Raw genomic sequence first — 6,271 nt, 5'->3', positions numbered from 1 at the left:
TTTGGGAGGGGTATCGCAACGGGTGCTGCTGCCTGGGTGCCATCAGCCGGGGCTGGGTGTCAGCGCAGCGGGGAGGTCCCCGAGGTACAATCCAGGAGCCGTTCGCAGCAGATTGATGTATAAATTCAATTAGAGCTGTATGTCAGCAAATATCTGCCAGCGATAGCAACCGGTGCTTGGCATCCACGGAGCAGGGGGGGGGTCGTCGTCTTCTTCCCATAACTGCCATTAACGTGAACCCTCGAGCTGTATTTCCTCCCCGGCAGCAGAAGCAGATAACCGGCCGCGAGCGGCCCCAGGGGTGCCGGGGACCGGAAGCAGGAAAAGCCGCTTTCATGTCCTTAACGAGCCCCTAATGAGGATTTCATGCACAAAGCTAGCCACATGGCTGCCTGGCCCCCTCCCGCCGCGCGAGGCTCTCAGCCTAATCCCCAGCTCGCTGCTTTTTTGTACCGTCGTCTTCGTTTCTGTTCCTTTTCGCTCTAGTCGGAAGGACTGGTTTTAATTTCCCCCTTCCTGGTGGGTGGACGGGCCCACGACGGACGTGTGGGCACGGGCTGAGGAATGGCAGGCATCCCCGAACATAGCCCAGATGCTTCGGCCTCGCGCTGAGCCATCCTTGTGCCTCTCCAAACTTCCTCCTCATCTCATCCACCGTCACTTTCTTTTGCATCTGATGCTCCCCAGCTCTGTTATTTCTTTTTTCCTTGTCCGGTGCCAACCATAGATCCTGTCCGCTTCCTTTTGCTTTCGTTATCCAAGCCATTGTCCCTAAAATAATGCCATAGGCAAGAGTGCATATGCACGCCAGCCTAGCCCAGCTCACAGGGCTGCCAACGAGAGTGCTCGAGACACTTGCAAACAGGGAGAAATAAAGGTTTTACCATTATTTTGCCCTGTGCCAAAGCCCTAGCACCTCTTTCGCATTGCTGACATTAAAAATGGGGGCTGGAGGAAGCCGCAGGGCGAGCATTGGGGATGCATCGGGGCAGGCAGCGGGGATGGAGAGGAGAAGACGGGCTGCTCGGGGACCTCGCTTGGGCAGGGAGGTGATGGGACGGTCCCGCTCCTGAGCATCCTTGCAAAGAGCACTGGGCTCACCAGCAGCCTCCCGCCAGAGAGAGAGGTTTTCAATTTTCAAGCACCAGTCTTGTCAGCTGGGCTGGCTAACGAACGAATCCGGCAGCGACGGGAATACTGGTGGCTTTTATCTTCCATGGCAGTGTCTCTCTAGCCCTGTCCTTTAATTACGGGAAGCTGAAGGGAGGCTGGCGTGGAGATGTGGCAACATGATTTAAAATTCAGAGAACCGGGTGATTTATATTATTTTTTCCAGGGCTAAACTGTCATCCTAAGAGGAGTTCACCGGTACATTCCCCCTCTCCCCCCGCAGCAGCAGGGAGACAGTAATTTGTATTTTCTTTTAGTTATCCCCGCGTATCTCCCCTCACCTGCTCCTCTTAAGCTGCCTGTACTGTAATCCCCTCTCAGCAGCCTTGCCTAAAAAGTGACAGGGAACAACGGCGGCTTATTCTGCAAGCTGCTTTCGTGGCGGGGGCTCTAATGCCCTGTGCTGCTGTTTTACCTTCGCTCCTGCTCTGTGCTTTTAGCCCCGTACCCACCAAATTTTCTTTAAGTCGGCTTCAATTTTCTTTGCTTTGTGTTAAAAAAGAAAATATCGAGTAACAGAGGGCGGTCCTGGGGATTTGTGAGTGGTTACGGCTGTCAGACCCTCTCATCCCCTACAAAAGCGGGGTCTGGGTGGAGCGTACGGAGGAGGATGGTGCTGGGCTTATCGATAAATACCCACATCTACTATAGGACTTTTCGTCTGTGCTTCTCGGAGCACTTTGCAGCAGGAGGAATCGTTGCTCTTGCTCCATGTGCGGGGGGAATGGATGGGTGAAACAACCAGGGTTTGCTTGTGAGGCTTCCTTGGTCCTGCTAAAATGCTAAAATTCTGAGTTTATTTGTTCAGGCTTCATCTCCAGGGTGGCTCATACTGTTTGGATGTTGCTCACCCCCCATGGCATTAATGATGGACCTCGTCCCTTGTCTGCTGGCACCACTGCTGCTGGGAGGGTTTGCGATGCTTAGCCGAAGGCTTTGGAAAAGATTTGAGATCCTCGCAGGGTTGTTCTTGCAGGGCTTGGGAGACTGAGGGACGTGTTTGTGGATGGCAGCAGCTTTTGGAGGGTTTGTAGACGGCCTTTCTGCCAGGCTTTCCACGAGGAGCATCTGTAAATAACATGCATGAGATATTTGCAAAGACACTGGGGTGACATGTGAAATGCAGCAATTTATTAAGTCATCAGAATAACTTGGCAGTGGCGGAGGCTGTATCTCCCTATCACCCTTCACGCGTGTTTACCACCCCTGGCACTTGGCTTGAGATCCTATTTCTGTAAACACAGGGAGAAAAACCCGGGCAGGACTTCAACGTGGGCAAGAAACCCACTTCTCTCTGAACTCCAGGGGAATTTCAGAGCTGCTGGGTTAATAGGGAATTCTTATGGAGTAATTCCTTCAGGAGCCAGAGGCAGCTTCACCTCAATCCAGATCAGTCCAAGGAAGGAGCATCCCTCCCTGCTTGAGCTGAGCTAATCCTGCATGAAAATTAAACCAGGTGCTCTCAGGGAGAGCTCGCTCGGCATGGGGAGAGCTCGGTCGGCACGCTGGCGGGGTTGGGAGGAGCTGCGGCTGGCCCAGTCCTTCCTGCTGGTTCTGGTGGTGAAGGACCACTGCACCGAGACAACCTCAGCTGCCACGTGGGGTTTGCAAGCCACTTAGAAATCACCATGCCGCTTCGCTGCTCGGCTGTCGCTGCTCAGGAAGAACTCAAGTGGGTTTCAGTTTTGCTGCTTGCAGCCCTTAAAACCCCTCGAGCATCTCTGGGGGGTGGTTCAAGCCCTCGTGCACATGCCTTAGGAACCCATCACTTAATGCTGGAGCCTGGGGCACCCGGAGCTGGGCGGCCGTGCCCGGCACGGCTGCAGATCCGAGGAGCTGTGGAGCTGAGCCGCCCCCTGCCCCGAAATGCAGCGTATAATCTATGCATTAAAAGTCCTTGTGAGACAGTAGTTGCTGTGCCTACACAGTAACAGCCTCTTCAGATCCAGCGCTGTAGCTATTTTTTTAAAGCGCTGCCAGAGTATGGTGTCCTTCCATTATGGGCTGCAAAATCGCACTGAGTTGATACTGGGGGGAAAAAAAACTGAGCCGCCCCCTGCCCCGAAATGCAGCGTATAATCTATGCATTAAAAGTCCTTGTGAGACAGTAGTTGCTGTGCCTACACAGTAACAGCCTCTTCAGATCCAGCGCTGTAGCTATTTTTTTAAAGCGCTGCCAGAGTATGGTGTCCTTCCATTATGGGCTGCAAAATCGCACTGAGTTGATACTGGGGGGAAAAAAAAATTAAAAATCAAGCCTTTTTCCTTTTTAAAACCAGATTTAACTTCAAAGTAAATGGAAACTGTGTCGCTAATCGTCTTCTGCGTTCTCACTTGCTGTGTTTCGGAGCTAAAGGGTTTGCTCTTCCCCTGCGGTAGCGAGTTTGTAAGATGTAAATGGCTGCGTGCTAATTCTCTGGTGTCTCCTGGCTCTTTTAATGTACGAGCACCGTGGAAGTGCCGAGCATGAGAGAATGTGCGAGAGAAAGGGCTCAAAAGCTGGGCCATCAGAAAAATGCCATTTAAAAGCTAGTGTTGGGTACTGACGCAAGGCTTAGCATTTTTGAGGCATCTTCTTGATAAGTGTTTTCCAAGAGATGATGGATATGCGGGCAGCGACGGCCACATCCAGGCCACGCTGGTGGCTTGGCAGCTCTGAAGGGAACAACCACGGCTCAGCGTTTGGTGCACAACCTCCCTGCAGACCAGGGAAAGGAGGATTTCCCAGCTCTGGGCCGTCTTCTCCAGCATTTCCCGGGCCCGGAGATGCGTCGTGGAGGAGCAGCTCATTGCGGAGGAGCAGCTCGCCTCACCCCCGTAGTCCTTAGTGAGCTGCAGCTTGCTCCTGCCCTGCTTTTGGGTGCAATACAGAGAGGTAAGAGGTTGTGTGCCCTGTTACCAAACCCGCCCCATCAGGGATATAACACAAAAATAAACCGGGGAGCCGCTGGCCTGACGGGATCTTTCCTTTCCATTGCCAACTCATTAATAATTGGGAGAAGGTTCTGCAGAAGCTGCAACCGCAAGCTGCTGACATTAAGCGTGTGCCGTTGGCAAAGAACGTCTATGCTTTTATACCGAGGAGACCTCTCAGCCCGGGTACCCCTTCCCTTCCTCCGTGCAGTCCTTACTGCCCATCCCTATTTCCCTAGCCCTCTCACGGCATATTTTTGGACCTTATGTAGAGGGAGGAGATATTTTAGCAGCAGGCCATAGCCCAGGAGATGGTGAGTCCATGCTTGGAGCCTGGCATAGCCAGGACGTGTAAGCCGCCGCGGCATTTAAATATAATGGGGAGCCGTGTGTGAAGGTTACCATAAAAAGCAATGTCAGGGCAGCAGCATCTGATCCGCGTGCGGGCAGCTGGGCGGCAGGGTGACGCTGGGCGAGCTCCCTGATGACTTTTGCAGGTTGCTCCTCGTGCCGCGGCCCCAGCTGCAGTAGTCTCTCGCAATAGTCTCGCTCAGAAGGAGAATATCATCGGGTGAGCGCCTTGCTGGCCACGCACGGACCGGTCCTCGTTATCCTCAGCCGGCAGGATTGCAAGAACGCATCCCCGGTTCACCGTCTCAGTGGGGGATGCTTGAAGGCAAATGCTTGAACACAAATATTTCCCCTTCCTCCTTGCTTCTGGCATTTGCCCTTTGCAAACTGGTAAGGCTCAGGGACAAAAGCTTTGCCTCTGCACCCGCCGGTCCGGCACATTAGCACCCTCCGGGGCGAGCACGGTGGTGGAAAATGAGATTTTAATAGGGGACGGAGTGGCTGTGCAGGGCTGCGAACGCCCCGTGATTTTGTTTGAACCCGAATGTCTCTGTATTAGCCCTGCATCTGATTACATCTAAAGCAAATTACAGTTGTAAAGTGAGATTTGTGTTTTTCTTTTCGTTAATGTGCCCCCCAGCCTGGATTACAGGTTTTTTTTTTTCAATTTAAAGAGAACAGAAAGCTGTTTGCTTGCCTCTCAGCAGTGAAAATCATCACCAGGCTGTTTAGACACATTTTTCACAACCAGTTCCTGGCCTTGGCCCCCCAGAATGACCCTATAATTTGTGGAGATTTAAATTAATATATCCAGAGGTAGTGTGACCCATTTCGTATGAACCCATAGCCCAGCACCAGCGCAGTCCCCACCGGTATAATTTGATTTACTGAAATTTGGGAGACAAGAGCAACGCTCCAGTTTCTGGCTTTCCTTCTTCTGTCGCGTTCAAAAATATTCTGTCTTGTCTTCGCCGTCAGATGTTCATGTTTCCTCAATTTGTAACACATTTTAATAATATGAATCTTCCCGTAGCCTGGCTAATTGTTGGCTGCTGTTAATCCTTCTGTGTGGGGTACAGAGCTCCGCTTCAGCTGGGTGAGCCTTGCTGTATGGCAGGCTGGGGTTTGCAACCCCAGAAATTGCCTGAAAAAGCAAAAGTTACTGCAGTTAGTATTTATTTTGCACTTCATATTTATTTTTCCTGGACTTTTGATCCAACTCCTCTCCCTGCTCGTTCCCTTTCCAAACACGGTGTTGGGGAAATACCATGTTAGCTAATTATATATGGGGGAAAAGTTGTTTATTTTTCCTTTTTGGTTTGCTCGGTGGAGTTAACAGCTTTGTTTTCTGCAGCAGCTTCCGTCCCCTGTCCCAGATAAGGCAGCTCTCCGTGTTCTCAAATACAGCAGCTGGAAGAGAGGGGGAAAACTGTTAAAAATAAAGAACTAATGGTAAAAGCAGAAGGGCTGGCAGGAGAAGTCAGAAGCAGGTTGGGACCTTCAAAGTACTTTTACCAGGCTTTGCAAAATTGGCTCGATTTTTATTATTATTATTTAAAAACACACCCTTCGACACATTAATTGACCTTCAGAAAAAAACCCGAGCATGTGCTTCTAGCTCGCCTCTCAAACACCGTACTCTGGCAAGGCTTCGCAAATCTTTATATATAACTTAATCCTTTCTTCCAGTCTTCTAGAAGATTGCAGTGAAAGCTTTTGTGTTTGGAACAGGCTTTGTTTAAACCCCTGGGTATTTTTGGTCTGAATCCTGAATTATTTGGGAATTTTGGCCGAGAGATTGCCTTGCATGCTGCATCCGACCAAGATATCCCACCCA

The 6,271-nt window shown here is 51.1% G+C and overlaps 1 protein-coding gene across 1 annotated transcript in view; it reads left to right on the top strand.

The window, feature by feature from the left end:
* Positions 1-6,271, top strand: part of BIN3 (bridging integrator 3) — a gene marked incomplete at both ends in the record, with an annotated part of 24,359 nt that overhangs the window by 15,656 nt on the left and 2,432 nt on the right. The gene's annotated exons all lie outside the window — the stretch shown is intronic.

This window comes from Fulmarus glacialis, unplaced genomic scaffold (genome assembly GCF_000690835.1).
Source record: "Fulmarus glacialis isolate BGI_N327 unplaced genomic scaffold, ASM69083v1 scaffold22499, whole genome shotgun sequence".
In the NCBI taxonomy this organism is placed as follows: Eukaryota; Metazoa; Chordata; class Aves; order Procellariiformes; family Procellariidae; genus Fulmarus; species Fulmarus glacialis.
This window is presented reverse-complemented; position numbering and strand designations above follow the sequence as displayed.